At 41.4% G+C, this 17,469-nt stretch overlaps 1 long non-coding RNA gene across 1 annotated transcript in view; it reads right to left on the bottom strand.

Moving 5' to 3' along the window:
* Nucleotides 1–221: 221 nt before the first annotated feature.
* Nucleotides 222–17,469, bottom strand: part of LOC121255615 — a 75,355-nt gene continuing 58,107 nt past the window's right edge. The window contains exon 3 of the long non-coding RNA XR_005938811.1: nucleotides 222–311. This is a non-coding gene — a long non-coding RNA (uncharacterized LOC121255615). The remainder of the gene's footprint in view (nucleotides 312–17,469) is intronic.

Raw genomic sequence — 17,469 nt, 5'->3', positions numbered from 1 at the left:
CACAATTTTTCAGATTCTCAACATCACTCATTTTCAGATTTCAGAAACAACATGACAAAATTTAGCTCATGTCTACACAATGCATGTCAGAAAGTATTTTTCCTTTTTTATTCAGATTTCATGAGTAGTGCAAATAAGTGACCGAGGTTGATTTTTTCCAAGTTCTCATTTCATAACAAAATATGCAAAGTTTTCAGAAAGTCAACCTCAGTCTTAATAACTTGTATAAAGCCTAGCATAGGAACTCCGCTTACCTGACTCCTGCAGCATATTATTTATACCTTGAAAACGACCTCTATCAGTTTCGTCACCTATTCATTAAAATAATATATATAAACTAAGTATTAAAGACCAACAACACAATTTCGATCTAAAAAAATTAAGACCCAAATTCTAAACCATATTTCAGCAAATTTAACTCAACTCAAACAGCCATATAATCACTTGGACAGCCCACACTTCAACCCAAAATACCATATACCAATTTCAATATTGGCCTAAACATCCATTGAAACCAACGTCCACTCAGTTAATCAATAAATCAAACCCATATCAGCAGCCCATAACTACAAGCAAACACCAACAACTCAACCAAAACAGCACTACACATTAAATGTTTTTCTCCGTTCACAACTCCACAAAAAGAAAATCCAACACTTCTAAATGTTAATTGGCACCCAACGAGACTCACTACTATTTATTTCTAAAGCACAAATCCAACAAATCAAATTCTATTCTTCTTACACACGTAAACAGGTGACTAAGAAAGTTTACAACAATATCTTATACCTAGCGTCATATGGTGATTGGTGAAAGAAGGGAGTAACGCAACACTGTCTAAAGATGAAAATAATTCCTTGTGATTCAATGAGAAAGTCAGAATTTTGTTTCTTCAAGAGAGAAAAATTATCCAACTAAGTGAATAACTTACGGTTGGAGTCAACGGTTATGAGAAACTGAGTAGAATGATGTAATCACGGCACTACAACTGTAACGACCCAATCCTATATTTTTAAGGATAAAGTTTGGATAATTTTATTAGGCTCAATAAATGAGTTAAAGCCCATAAAAGAATTTATTGGATAGATTATTATTTTTTATTTAAACTTTAGAGTTATGGCTCCATTATTATTATTATTATTATTATTATTAAAACTCCAAACTCCTTAGCGTTACACTAGATAAACTCCTAACTGATTTCCTTATAAACCACAACAATGCACGTCTCTAATGTATATATCCACTCACATGCACATGCACGTACACCTCTTAACTCCAAACTCTATCCAACCTCCTATGATCCACGATACCTCCCTTTCCCCTGCCTATAAAACTACCCCGAAACCCTCCAGTAATAAACACAACACAAATCGGAAAACTCACACTCACAGCAAGCCCCACATTGAAAACAGAAACTCTGTAGCAATTTCTCTCCATACCAGACCACCACCTCGCTAGAATCCACTACTGAGTACGTCCACACACTGGCCAGTTGCACCCAAGACCTCCTCCGTGAATACCACCGAAAGCCACGGCCACAGCCCCCCCCCCCCCCACGTTCAGTCCCGTAGCACGACTACCCCAGTTCACACCTGTCCGCACTAACGTTTACCCTCCAACACCCCTAGCTCACGTCTCCTCCCTCAGCCACAGCACCACATAGAACCACACAACCCACAAGTCCGTCACTGAGAGAGTCTCGATTTTATCCACCTCCAAACACACAACCAACGCTCACTGTAGAGCAAACACGAGGCCACCGCACAACCACACACATGGCAGTGCACCAAGGACCACCAGTTTTCTCACACGCAGCAACCATCACAAGGCAAATAGAGTTTTTCCGCAGCCCACATAAACGGCGCCAACCACCAAAAGGTGTAGAGAGGGTGCTCTATTTTCACCATCGAAAACAGGGGATTTTTCTCCCCACCCTGAGCCACAGCCCAGCCACTCCACTGCACCAACTCCCTATACATCTTCACCACACTGCACAGAGAGTGCCATCCGACACCTCACACCAACACAAGCCGCCACCCTTACTCTATAAGTTCATGCCGAACCCACTCCATGCATGGCCTCTCGGTATTTTCTTGTTCTTCCATAAATTCTCTCTCAATCTTTGTCTCTCTCTCATAACTCTCTCTCTCAATTGCATAGTCACCCACTCATCGGAGTTGCCACCGCGCGTAGCCACCAGCTGCCGTACCGTGCCGCTTCCTCTCGATGAGTATCGCACGTCTCTCTCTCTCTCTCTCTCTCTCGCCTTCTATTTCTCTACAAAACACATATAAGTTGCTTTTAGGTTTTAGTTTAGAATGGGCAGATATTGATGAGATTACAAAAATGCCCCTTTATATTGTTTTCCCAAAATGACCTTGCCCAGTAGGTTGTTTTTTCCAAAAATACCCATGCCTATTTAGGATTAACAGGTGAGAATATTTTGGTGTTAGAAAGAATATATGTTTAGGAAATATAGACTATTTTAGTATTTTAGATTATAAATAAAATCACATGTTTAATTAGAAATTTATGTAAATTACGTGTCTATTTTTTTAGGCAACCGATTACGTGCCCAAAATAGTGGATTAGCGCTGCAAGGTAAGTAGTATGATCATACCCTTACACGTATGTACGGTAAATGACATGTTTTTTTTTTATAAAAATATTATGCATGTACGCCCTCCATTGGAAGCCCCTTTTTACGTACCTAAATCATGATTTTATGTGAAGATTTATGCATTAAAGTATTTTATGAAAGTCATGATTTTATGTAAAGGTTTATGAATATTGATGATCTTATGTGATAATTTATGCATTAAAATAATTATGGAAAGTCATACATGATTTTATGTGAGAGTTATTTCATAAAATTATTTATGAAATGCATGATTTTATGTGAGAGATTATTTCATAAAATTATTTATGAAATGCATGATCTTGTGAGAGTTATGCATAAAATTATCTATGAAAAGTCATGAATTTATGTGAGGAAACATGTATCACGATATTTATGAAAGAATGTGATTTCATTTGAAATCTGTGATACGATATGACAAGTATGTATGTGATTTCTTTTGAAATCTATGAAATGACAAGTATGCAAGTATGATTATGATAAAATAGGTAACGGCCTATGTTATGATATGAAGACGGTACCTATGTTATAGGCATATTGCATTGTCAGGTCGTGCATGCTGGTAGTGCACCCAGTATGTCATCCTTATGTATGGATTCCATAACCCGTAGCCATGGACGGAATCAGAATCTACTTAGATTCGCTAACCCTAACTCACTGGGGTCAACAGTGGGTAACGCCTATGATAAGTGAAAGATAAGTTCAAGATAAGCTCATGATCATATTAATTACATACGTATTTGTAAGTATGCACGTTTTCCAAGAAACCTTATATTTATTATGTTTACTATATGATGTGTTGCTTATTGAGTATTTGACTAATTCTTGTATATTTTTATGTTTTAAAACCATCCAGGTGATAACATTTATGAGGATGAGACTACAGGATAGGACTTGACCCCGGGAGGCGAGGCAAAGGCCTAGACAAATTATACTGTGATTAGTTTTATGGTTTAAGGTTTAGATAAATTATTTTGATAAGCACATGAGACTTTCGTATTTTTTAAAAATAAGTGATTCCGCAGACTTTATTTTGGATTTTTAGTATTTATTGAAGTTTGTTTATTTATGAAAATATTTCGTATCTGGCGCTGTGTAAAAAAAAGAAAAGTTTTTAAGTTTAAGTTTAGTAGTAGCACACTGACTCCCCAAAAATTCTAAAATGTCTTTTTGGGAAGTGGGGTGTTACAACAACAATCACGAAGACGCACGAGAAAATCCACCAAAACCACAGACTGCACTTTAAAAAAAAAAAAATCTATTAAATAGCCATTTTTTGTAAGAGGAAGAGAGATGTGAAATCTTAGAGAGGAAAAGAGAAAAGAGGAGATTTACCAACTGGAGGAGCCCTCGGCAACCCAAGTCTGAAATTTGTTTTACCCAAAACTGCAGCACCAACAAATACTGTACAATAGAGGGACGCAAGAGAGAGATACCTGTAGGCAAAAGATCAGCAAATGAGAGAAGGAAGAGGATATGGGTCTGTTGAGAGAGCTAAAGCTTTGAGGAGAAAAACCAACAACAAGGGAAAACCGAATTGCTGAGAAGAGAGAATGAGAGTAGAGCAGTTTTCGGTAAAAACAGAGGAGAGGAAAAGAAAATGGGGAAACCGTCGGGCATGAAACTAGGACTCACCAAAAATAGAAACCAACAGAAGGGGAAGATAAGAATCGGGGGAGGATGGGTACTGGGTGGGTGAAAAACGGCTGGGAAAGAAACAAAAGAAAAAAATCGAAAAGAGAAAGAGGGGGAGAAACTACCGGGAAGGAGAAAAAGAAAATAAAAACAAGAGAAAGCAGATGGGGGAAAAGTACCTACCAAAAACGATGTCGTTCAAGGGCCTCAACGCTGGGTCTTACACGCGTGCCGTCTTTCCCTCCTTTTGCCATTAACACACAAGCATTATACTTCCAATGCCAATGAGCATCAAGCAAGTGAAATCGTAACAAATATAGATAAGCATCACATGGCATGATAGGCCAGACGTAGGCACAAACTAGGCAAACTCAGCACCTCAATATCTAACTTAGCATAGCTAACGACCAGGAGCAAATCAATCCAGATCCTAGTAACATATTAGGGCTTCTTTTTTCTCCCCAGGTAGACCCACGCTAGCATATCCGCAGTAGTAGTAGCACATGTGGCATATTAGTAGCTATATAAATGCAACAAAACATAGCCTTGGTCAATATATACTAGTAGTAGTTAGGAATTCAATAACAAGTTTTCATTATCCAAGAGGATGAGAGAGCTGATCAGTGGACCACAACTATATATGCGTAGCAGCATATCTTCAGCATTAATAGAGCATCGCAAAGTAGAAGTCCAGCATCACAAAATAGGGGTACTAGCACAAGCATGAATCTATAGTAAGTAAACAACTACTTATGCTAAAAAGTCCTTGAAGAAGTCCCATCCTTTATGATGAATCTAGTTCTCTTAATACAGAAGTTTGAGACCTTTCTAATGAATCTAGTTCTCTTAATACAGAAGGGTCCTACTAAGGGTTCTCACTTAGTGTCTCCTAATGGAGAACACTCTTTGTTGATCAGTGTGACGCCCCTTAACCCTAATTGGAATTGAACGGAGACTAAAGTGTCAGGACATGCAAGCCAAGGTGTTAACATGCAATGCACCTAGCACGTTTCTAGCACAAGCATGAATATATATAGTACGTAAATAACTTGTAACACCTAGGCCTAGCCAAGCCCGCTTTATAAAATTTTTGAGTTGCCCACTTTGGGTTAACAAGTATTTTTTTCTTTTTTTATGGATCTCAAGCCCCGATTTTTTTTATGGGTTGAGAAAATTTATAAGAATAGTTGTAGTATTTTTTTTGAGTTTGAGTCAGGGCCTATAATTCACGGAAAAAACCCAAGCCCGCGTTACCTTATTTTTCCACGTACTACCCGGTTTCATGCTCGCATGCTCGATCATTGTGTATAGTTAATTCACAGTGGAAATTTTTTTTTTAAAAAAGGCAATCAATTAATGTTAACAATACCAGAAAATTAAAATTTACAACCCCAACAAAACAATCCGTAAGCCACCAGTCTCCATATCCCTGACAAAAAATTTATACAGCCATCCAACTAGTTCAAAGAAAAACACCAAACAATGCTACACAAGGGGAAAGGTACCCAAGTCTTCACTCCTCAGGCAGAACCGATTCTCCAAGCTCATAACCGTCCTCTGCATCAAAATCTACGGTTCGGCAAACTGGAACAGCAAGTGGGAACACCACAATGAGATTTCGCAATCTCACCAAGTAAAGCCAATAGAATGACGCTCAAAAATAAAAATTCAGAAAAAGAGGACATATCACAGCATTTGAAGAAATGAGATCTTTCAACATTGCACAAAACCAAATCCTTCTCAGCAATTTACAGAAAATGTCACACACACCAAAAATTCACATTTCCATTTTTAAAGCATCCATTTAATTACACATGCACCATGGTCTCCCCCTATGGACCATCCTCACACTCTGACTCCCTTCGCCACACCACGGGTAACTACTGTGCATGTGACTTCGTAACAAGCGATTCCCAGCTCTACGCCTGGCATGTATTTGACCAGGCATCCTTTAACCTCCGCCAGCTAAGAGACCACAGAGTTGGCACGAGAGCATTACCATCTCGTGTGAGCCCATTATCGCCCGACGAAAACCCAATGGACGTTACTCAGTCTTACACGCTCCCGAATAACTAAAAAAGCTCCACCGAGATAATACCCCATGTCGGCTTGGAGTCTTGATACGCACCCATCCACATGATATCACCAATACACGAAAACCCAATTTTCAATTCACACAAGATGGCATAACACAACACAGTTAAATGTACAAATAGTAATTATGGTAAAAACAAAAATGCATGACAGCAGTATATTGGATGACATGGCATAACACATGTCAAACAATATATAACATCAGAACAGTCACAATATTCATAGTTTCACAAATCAAGCTACATGCGTAATTCTATCCTCCATCCGGCCCATGGCACAATTCCCAACCACTACTAGGATATAAAGTCCAACACTTCATCTGGCCCAAAGCCCTTCTTAACACAACCAGACTGCAAACAGAGTTAGTGATAAATTCACATCTTGAACTTAGGGTTTTTTTTTTTTTTTAAAAGAAGAGACGAAGGCCACCTGTCCATGAGTGACCCCATCCCAATTTTATTAAGAGCCCTCTCTTGTGGCGGAGGAAAACCGTGGTAACATGCAGGGCCTTTGGGATTTGCAGATATTCAAATAAAACATCCCAAAAAACCAACCTATAAGAAAATAAGAAAATAAACGATACAACAAACTATAAAACCAAAAAATAAACTAAACAAGTCTAAACAACCAAAGAAACTAAGTCCGTAGGCATGGTAAGCCCAATTTATCAAGATGAAGTATACCTCGCAACGTTCGTGGCAAATTCCAATAGCCTTCATTAGTCAAATTCCAACCCAACTCGCCTTGTCGTGCTAGGAAATCCGCTGCTTGATTAGCTTCCCGAAATTGATGCACAACCGTAAAACTAACTCCTTCAAGAGCCGAAAGTAAATCATCCCAGTAATCCCATAGATACCACAACATATACTTACCCGCACGTAGCCAATCCACAACCACCTTAGAATCACTTTCAATAATGACATTAAACAAATTAAGACGTTTACAAAGCCCAACACGCTCTGTAATAGCCCTTAACTCAGCCCCATTATTAGTAGCTTGGCCAAAATGAACAGAATAAACTCCCTGAACCATACCAACTTCATCTCTAATCACTCCCCCTCCACCTGACCTCTCAGGATTGCCACGGTAACTCCCATCAGAGTTTAGTTTGAACCAGCCCGCAGGAGGTCTCTACCAGGCCACCAATTGATGCCGACGGCTACGCTGAACTGGAAGGTCTAATTGTAGTTCCTGTAAAATCTTCTTGTCCTACATAGAGAGGGAGTTAGAAACACTAAGATCCCCAGCAAGACAATGAAGCCAGTATTTAACTAACCACCATACACGAGTAGCACTGTCATGTACCCCTTCCATTCTAGCTTTGCACCTTTACATCCAAAATTGCCAAGAAATCAAGCATGATAATAAACCAGTAAGGACGCCTTTAGCAGAAGCCTTCTTAGCACAACGAAATCACACCAATATCTAGCTTTCCATTGCATCTGGCGCATACAAGGAACTCCCAACAAAGTGCTCGCAAACTCCTAGACCTTCATCGCCACTTCACCACTGCACAAAATATGATCAATGCTCTCACCAGCTTTCCGCACACAACAGTCGCAAGCCGAAGCAAGTGCAACGCCTCTAGCCTGGACCCGCTCATCTACTACAAGACAACTATAATAGGCTTTCCAAACGCAAATGGAAACGCATTTAGGTAACAAGAGATGCCAAATCCATTCATTTCCTTGCAGTTGTTCACCTTTCTTTCTAATCACTTCCTATGTGCTGGCAGTGGAAAAACTACCATATTTGGACGGTGTCCACACAAAATATCAGATCCTGAATTACCCGCACGTGAGTTTTGAAGGATTTCCAGGGTCGTCTCATCCCCAACTAGATCTATCAAACAGTCCACGTCCCAATCGTCGTCACGCCAACATTCATTTATCTGAAGATTGGAGTTTATAATGTCCTCTACCTGCACAGAAAGTGGCCCCGAAGCTAACCACCTATCATACCAAAAAGAAGCGTTGCCACCTCGTACTATAACTTTGACATTATTGTAGACCTCAGGCAAGACTGATAAAATGGACCTCCATAAATGAGACCCTCGATGACTCCCAGCAGTTAAAGAAAAGTGGCTATCCTTAATGTACTTTGCACAGAAAAAATCCGTCCACAAAGAGTTAGTGGCCATCAATCTAAATGCAAATTTCATATGAAGTGCAAGTTCAACCTTCTTGAAATCTTTCACACCCAATCCACCTTCCCCTATTGGCAAACATAGTTTTGGCCAAGCTCACCATTTCATCTTATTATTCCGTTGACTTGCCCCCAGAAAAAACTCGACAAGAGAGAATTTATGCGAGCAATGGAAGCCAACGGCACATTAATCACTTAGAGAATATGAACAGGCACACTCACAAGCACATGCCTCAGAAGAATCAATCTACCCCCTTGGGAAAGTAGTTTGAATTTCCAACCTGCTACCTTCTTCCTTACTTTTTCCACAAAAGGCTCAATGATTCTAGTCATTAATCTTCCTTACTCAAGCAGAGCCCCCAAATTGGTGACCGAAAATTTTCCCTCTCGAAAACCAGTAATGTAATACCCGTCCTTGTGGTGGGTCTTTTTATAAAATATTTTGAGAAAGGACGACGGGAATTACTGTCCGATTTAAAAATTTTTGCTTCTTCCCAGGGTGCAAGACTCTACATTTATAAAATAAAAATGTGCTTTTGCAATAAAAGAGGTTTACAGCTGAAAACATCAATTTTAATAATAAAAAGGCCTCTCTTACATTTAAACCTCGTGCCTAGACTTCCGTGCTCTTCCCCATGGGCCTTGTCTATCCCGATGCGTACTTCATTTCCTTCCCTGTGGGGGGGGGGGGGGGAGGGACATGCATAAAAACTAAAATGAGTCGAAGACTCGTAAGCATTACTTCATGCAGTTAAAATATAACAACGTAGGTTTTCATTCATGCATTCATCATTCGTACATACTATACATACATGCATGCGTGCATACGTGCGTTCATTTGAAAACGTCACTGGACGGGATTTTCCTTTCTTTTTGTAAAACGTTTCACCCATCAGTGCCTTCATTTCTGCAAGAGTACAGTGCCTTCATTTCTTAAAGTGCATTTGTGCATGCGTACATACGTATATACATACATTCTTTCTTTTCACTTTCATAGGCCGATACACACTGTTACGCCCCGTGTGTTAGGGTTAGCGGCCCTTTGACCTAGATTCCGCCGGTGGCCACAGGTTGAGAATCCATTTTCATAGGGGGCAGGACTAGGTGCACTACCAGTACTACTTACCCGGCATTGCAATCTACCTATTCATTGGTACCCTTTCATTCATTCATGTGGTCGTTACGTATCTTCATACATTTCATGCTTTCATTCATTCATTCATTCATGCCAGCTCTGAAGAGCTGGAGCTTTCATTCAGTTCTTTCTTTCATTTAATATGAGAAAACATTTCTTTTCGTGAGAAAACATCATTTCGTGAGCATGGGCTCGAACGTCCTCTTTCATGACGTCCACGAGCATCACCTCGCAGCATTCACAAAAGTATCGGTTCGTACCGTCTATAAAACATAAAGCACGAGCTCGAACTTCGCCTTTCGCGGCATCCGCAAGCATCACCTTGAACGTCGGCCTTCGCGGTGTCCACGAGCATCACCTCTCGATGCTCGCGACAGCGTCGGTCCGTAGGATCCACGAAGGCGTCGGCTCAAGCTCGTCTTTCGTGCATTTTCATCAGTTCGTTTCTTTGAAAATACGTACAATAGATACATCTTATAGTCATCCATTCACATGCGTACAATTAATAACTTTGGGTGCATAAAAATGGGCTTTCATGGAAGGGCCGTACGTACATATACATTTGAAAGCTTAGCATCTTCTTTCATAAACATTTTCTTAAAGAGAGAGCTTTTTGTTTTCTTTTCATAATTTCTAGAAAACTCCAGAATGGCATGAACGTAATACTTACCTGGACTCCATGGAGCTCTTTTGGGCTTCTTTAGCAACAACTCCACTCTTTTCTCTTTTTTTCCGGTATGCCGCTCCGCAAGCAGAGCGAATGAACATAAATCCAACCTAATATCATGAATATCCTTCGCCCATTATCTCCTCATCTTCCAATTTATAAGCCACAACTCGATCCACCAACTATCTGAAATGTTGGCAAAGAGGGCCATAGTAGTGACCAACACTACCTTTTTCTGATCATCATGGCTTTTTCCCTTTGCCCTTCTTTTATGGGCCACTCAAAACTCAAGTGACCTTTCTTCTTGCAGGACCAAAACTCTATGTTTTTCAGGTCCTTCTGCACTCACTTTGTGCTTATTCTTCTTTTGAAACATATTCTTTTGCGTAGCATTAGTCTTTTTAGACTCTATAGCTTCTTTTCAAAATAGAAGAAAGAAAATCATTTTTCTTAAGAGAAAACTTTTTCTATGGAAAGAAAACTTTTGAAAAAAGAAACGGCAAATGAAGGAAGAACCTAGATTGACGTCTTCCCAAGGCATGTCTCGTCTTGCAATAAGTACAAGAAAGTATTTTTATTATTAATGCTATGATGTTTTCAATGTATGAACTAATGAATGCATGCATGTCAGACTGGCAACTAGAATGAGATTGTCATGCCAAGTGCTTAGAATGTAAAGAGGTAGTCATGCTAAGTGCATAGAATGTAAGAGGTATCAGAGACTGAACATAGTTAGAGGATAAGTAAAGAATGATGGAACGTTGAGACATGCAGCAATAGCTGCATGCTAAATGAGGAACGGACTAGAAACATTAGGAAGACAGTAATAGTTAAGAAATGCATGAACAACTATGAGCTAAGCTAGGACCGAAACGTAAAACGAGATGGCAGCTTCAAATCTCACCGCTAGGAATGTTAGAGTGGAAGGTACGAACGCTACGTGATGAAGGGACTCAAGTACTTCAGACTGAAGCTAAGCATGTCGATGGAGGAATGACAAGACGTGAGGACAAGTCCTGTACGAGACATGATAAAGATACCGAACGTACGCCAAGACGCGTCCCAAACAACACGAGGACATGTACGAACGAATCCCTAATAAAGATGAGCAAATCCTTAAAATGCTGCACAAATTCCTAGAATGCTAAGCAAAATTTTAGAACATTAAGCAAACTCCCTATAACCTTAAGCAAATTTCGAGGATAAAATTTATATAAGGTGGGGAGAATGTAACCCCTGCTCCTTTCTTCTTACGGAAGCTTCTCTCTTTCTTATGTAAGGCTCCTCTTTTTCAACATAAGCAAATTTCGATGACGGAATTATGCAATAGTCTGCCATTCTTTCTGGCGACTGCGAACATCGTCATGTGTGCTGAACCATGACGACGTGCCTCTCGAGATATTAGGTGACTTCTAAAGTACGCCCAGTGTTTAAATGTACTGGAAATATTTATATGAGGTATTTCCAGTATCGTTGAGTTAAACTTATTTTTAAAAGAGACAATTATAATATTTTGAAGAGTTCCAAAATATTATAATTGTCAGAGATCATTTTAATATTAATTATTAAAATGATTCCAGTTATTTGAAATATTATTGAGATTTAAATTATGTTGAAAGCTTTAATTAATTTAATGATTTTATTCTCTTATATATATTAAATGAGACTTCATCATTTTATTAATGATGAAGAAATATTATTTTATAAACTAAAGTTAGTTTAAAATAATATTTACCTTAATTCCTCTGAGTGCTTTTAATTAAGTTAACGTCTACGCATTTTCAAATTAGTATTTTAATTCCCCATCGTTAGATCATTAAGCAGACCCCAAGACGAAGGGACTGGATTTATAAACCCAGACCCTCTCTCATTTCCCTCACTTTTCCCTCCCCTTTCTCTCTCCTCCCTCTCGGCTTGCACAGCATGCAGCACTCCTCTCGCGCACTCCGAACTGCTCCATGCCTCAGCCCAGCACCGCCGTGCGTCGGCAGCCCTCACCGCCGGCACCATCAGCTCCCCCTTCCTCCGGTGAGCCTCCCCGTAGCAACCTCTCCCTCTCACGCTCTCTCCTCCTCTCCGCTGGAAGTGCAAAGCCCGAATGGGCTTGATGCACGTAGCGCCGCCGTGCGCTGCCCAACTGTGCCACCACTCCCACGGCAGCTTCTCCTCCCGCCGGCCATTATCCTCCATCGAAGCCAGCCCCTGTTGCGCAGCCCTCCCTCTCCTTCCACGGCAAGAACCCGAAATGGGTCTCTAACCTATTTCCTCACCGTGCGCCGCCGCGCGTAGCTCCCACGGCCACCAGTCATCACCATGGACCTCTCCTCCCCTTCCCCTTCCCCTTCCTCCTCCCTTGGACCCGAGGCCCATAGTCTCTCCTCCATGTATGGGTTTCTCCCTCACGCACGCACGGGTTGCACGCCGCGCACCACCATGCACCGCCACCCACGGTGGGTAACCACCGTCATCAGCTTCCTCAGGCCACCACCAAGCCAACCCAACTTCCCACGGCCCCGATCTGCCACCCATGCATGCGCACTCTCTCTCACTCTCCCAAAACCTCTCACACATTGTGCAGCCAGATCAGCCGCTGTGAGCCACAGTGGCACCACCTCGATGCCACCACGAGTTTCACCGCACCTCCCTTTGTCGAGCCCAAGGGTCAAACCACCACTTTACGTGGTGGGTAATCACTGCACCTGATGGACAGTCATTGCGTGTGACTAACCGCCTCCGTACACGGTTAGGTACACTGTGTACCGCCCTTCATAGCCACCATCACGAGGCCTTCACGAGCCCTCCCAAGACCACACTTAGCTATCCAAACGCCCAAACAGTCAACGTACGTGGGTTAGCCGCCACGTACGACCTCTCCAACGTCATCGGCTGTGACGATCAGCAAGCAACGCACGGGTTATCCCGTCGATGGTATAACTCTCTATCCCTTTTAATTATGATAGATATTGATTAGTTGATTAGGTTGTGGACTGTGCTGTTAGTATTAAGGGAATGACAGGGTTGTATTGAGATGCGCTATGTAGTGCGCTGTGAAGTGTTGTGGACTGTGCTGTGTAATGCAGTTGTGGAGTTTGTGTTGTAATGATGGCGTGGTTGTGCTGTGCAGTGTAGTTGTGGGGCATGTGCCGTATGGATGGCGTGACGTTATGTGGAGTGGGAATAGTGCACGTTGAGCGTACTTTGTGTGTGGCGTAGTGTGGGATAAAGAGAGTGTATGTAGAATATACTCTTCTGGCATATTGTGGAATGGGAAGAGTACACATAGAGTGTACTCTGTATGGCGTGGTGTGTGAATGGAATACACGTGGAGTGTACTCTATGTAATAGAGTGACGCACCATATGACGGGTATGCCATAAGGGTGATGTGGCGTAGTGCATGTAAATGGAGTATGTGAAGGGAGTTGTACTCCACGTGGTAGAGTGATGCATCGTATGGCGGGTATGCCATATTGATGATAGGTTGTAGCGTGTGGAAAGGGAGTATACGTGGAGTGTACTCCACGAGGCAGCGACACTCCTTGTGACGTGTCGTAGAGATAAGGATGGTTGTGCAGTTGATGGGCGTAGAATGTGGTGAATAGTATCAGGAATTGTGGAACAATGTCCCGAAGTAGTTATGGAGTAGCCTGTAGTATGAGGTGACAAGTGTCACTGTGATGGACTTATGGCTAGGAGTATGGGTGTAGTAGCAGAATAAGTGTAAGAGTACACAGCGGAAGCATGACTGGGCAACATCACAAAGTGACGTGGTTCCTGACAGTCAGGCTTATGATGGGCAAAGAGTTATTGTAGAAATGGCATAACGGGAACGTGACGAGATGTCACGATGTTACGGGAGTACGTGAAGAACCGTACTCGTGACGAGTTAGAAGTTGGTGTAAAAGTGACGTAATAGGATATCAGGTGACGTGACAAGGTCACGGTGTAGCTTGAGAGTAGTCTTGAGCTATGTGACGTGACGCAAGACATAGTTGTGAATGGAGCCTTGTCGCACTAAGTGTTGGAATGAACTGTAAGAAGGGACGGATAGCATGAAGAGTCATGCTAGCCGAGTTAAGAGAATGTTGGTATCGGAATATGGCTCTTATCCCTACGAGCAGGTGATCAACATGTTATATGTTGATCTTAGGTGATAAAAGGAGTAAGGTACATGTGTAGTCTAGTGAGACACGTGTACCAGACGGATTCGCCATATGTAATGGGTAATCTGTCCACAGTAGAGTTGCGCGGTGATTAAGCCTTAGAGTTGGCTTAGAGCCGTGTGGCTTGTATGGATGGGAATGAGGATTAGTATGGGCTAAGATGTATGGAGATAGTGACGGGTGTATTGTCTAGGATTGGGATGCGTGACTTAGTTGGTCTGAGTCATGCATCAAGATGAGTTCAATAAGGAGAATAAGACAGAGGTCTTAGTGTCTTAATCTTAGGGTGAATCATGGGTTCACTTTAGTGAATGAGCACTCGAGGCAAGACATTGAGTTGGAAGATGTGGTGACCGTAAGTGGTCCTCGAAGATTTTAACGTAGTGAAGGGCACGTAAGTGCACGGGATAGAAGGAGAGTGTTCTAAGTGATGTATAGTTATGTTTCTAGTCTAAGTTGCTTATGCACTAGATAGAGAATGACGTTAAGGTTATGTGTACATGTAGGTTGCTAGCTGACACGCGCATGAATGGACTGCATGGTATGAAAGTAGCATGGAGTCCAGGTAAGTATTACGTTCATGCCCTTCTGGAGTTTTCTAGAAATTACGAAAAGAAAACGAAAAGCTCTCTCTTTAAGAAAATGTTCACGAAAGAAGATTCTAAGCTTTCAAATGTATATGTACGTACGGCCCTTCCGTGAAAGCCCCTTTTTACGCACCCAAAGTTATTAATTGTACGCATGCAAATGGATGACTATAAGATGTATCTATTGTACGTATTTTCAAAGAAACGAACTGATGAAAATGCACGAAAGACGAGCTTGAGCCGATGCCTTCGTGGATCCTTCAGACCAATGCTATTGCCAGCGCCGCGAGGTGATGCTCTTGGACACCGCGAAGGTCGACGTTCAAGGTGATGCTTGCGGATGTCGCGAAAGGCGAAGTTTGAGCCCGTGCTTTATGTTTTATGAATGGTGCGAACTGATACTTTTGTGAATGCTGTGAGGTGATGCTCGCGGACGTCATGAAAGAGGACTTTCGAGCCCATGTTAACGAAATGATATTTTCTCATGAAAAGAAATGTTTTCTCATGTTAAATGAAAGAAAGAACTGAATGAAAGCTCCAGCTCTTCAGAGCTGGCATGAATGAACGAATGAATGAAAGCATGAAATGTATGAAGATACGTTACGGCCACATGAATGAATGAAAGGGTACTAATGAATGGGCAGATTGCAAAGCTGGGTAAGTAGTACTGGTAGTGCACCCAGTGCTGCCCCCTATGAAAAGGGATTCCCAACCTGTGGCCATGGGCGGAATCCAGGTCAAAGGGCAGCTAACCCTAACACACGGGGCGTAACAGTGTGTACCGGCCTATGAAAGTGAAAAGAAAGAATGTATGTATGTACATATGTACGCATGCACGAACGCACTTTAAGAAATGAAGGCACTGACGGGTGACACGTTTTACGAAAAGAAAGGAAAACCCCGTCCAGTGACGCTTTCAAGCGAACGCACGTATGCACGCATGCATGTATGTATAGTATGTACGAATGATGAATGCATGAATGAAAACCTACGTTGTTATATTTTAACTGCATGAAGTAATGCTTACGAGTCTTCAACTTATTTTAGTTTTTTATGCATGTCCCTCGCCCCCCCCCCCCCACAGGGAAGGAAATGAAGTACGTGTCAGGACAGACACGGCCCATGTGGAAGAGCACGGAAGTCTAGGCACGAGATTCAAATGTAAGAGAGGCATTTTATTATTAAAATTGATGTTTTCAGCTGTAAACCTCTTTTATTGCAAAAGCACATTTTTATTTTATAAACGTAGAGTCTCGTACCCTGGGAAGAAAGAAAAAAGTTTTAAATCGGACGGTAATTCCCATAATCCTTTCTCAAAATATTTTATAAAAAGACCCACCACAAGGACGGGCGTTACAAGTAAGTCTCAGTAACACAAATCCGAGAAAAAGAGATGTGCTTGGATGGAAAAAGAGCATATTTTTCTTTGCTAATTAACTGCCCAGACCAACTTTCATAAACACTAAGTATCTCATTCACAAAAATCAATAGATCATCTGCATATAATAAATGAGAAATCAAAGGAGCGCCTATCTGCCAATTCTACCTTCTTCAAAATTCTTTTCAAGCAGCTGCGTCAAAACTTCTTCCATCACGATGAATAAATAAGGATATAAAGGGTCTCCTTGCCGTAGACCACGATTAGGTTGGAAGAAACCTTTAAAAGTACCATTCATCATTACTGAAAAGCAAGGCGATTTTAGACATTCCCCAACTAATCAACAAAAACCGGAGGAGAAACCAAAGGCTTTTAAAACCTCTAGTAAAAAACCCAATCAACGCGATCATAGGCCATGGCCATATCAATTTTAACCATCACGTTGCCACCCAAAACTTACTGATTCAAAGAATGAACCATTTCCTGTGCAAGTGTGATATTTTAAAAAATGCTTCTATCGGGCACAAAAGCACCTTGTTTGGAAGAAACAAGTTGTGAATAATCCGCATCATTCTTTTAACAAGGATTTTTGAAAAATCTTATAAGCCACCGAGCATAGACTTATAGGGCGAAATTTGTCAAAAGTCGTTGTATCCTGAACTTTTGGAATAAGAACAATAAAGGAGTAGATAAAAAACCTGGGCAATGGCACCCTACTAAAGAATTCACATGCCGCCCCGATCACATCATTTTTAATAATATCCCAGCACTTAATATAGAAGGTTGAACCAAAACCATCAGGGCTTGGACTGCTATGCTTAGGAATGGAGTTAATAGCATCTTTAACTTCCTCCTCAGACGGCATCATACAAAGCATCTCATTTTCCACGTCCAAGATCTTTGAACTAATTAATGGAGATAAATCTACAAGCTCCACCCTTGTGCCCACTGTAAGGAAGTTATGAAAATAATTAGTGGCACCTTGGTGTGCAGCCTCGACCCTCTCTAAGACCCTCCCATCCGGGAGCA

Source organism: Juglans microcarpa x Juglans regia, chromosome 3D (assembly GCF_004785595.1).
Source record: "Juglans microcarpa x Juglans regia isolate MS1-56 chromosome 3D, Jm3101_v1.0, whole genome shotgun sequence".
NCBI classification, from domain to species: Eukaryota; Viridiplantae; Streptophyta; class Magnoliopsida; order Fagales; family Juglandaceae; genus Juglans; species Juglans microcarpa x Juglans regia.
This window is presented reverse-complemented; position numbering and strand designations above follow the sequence as displayed.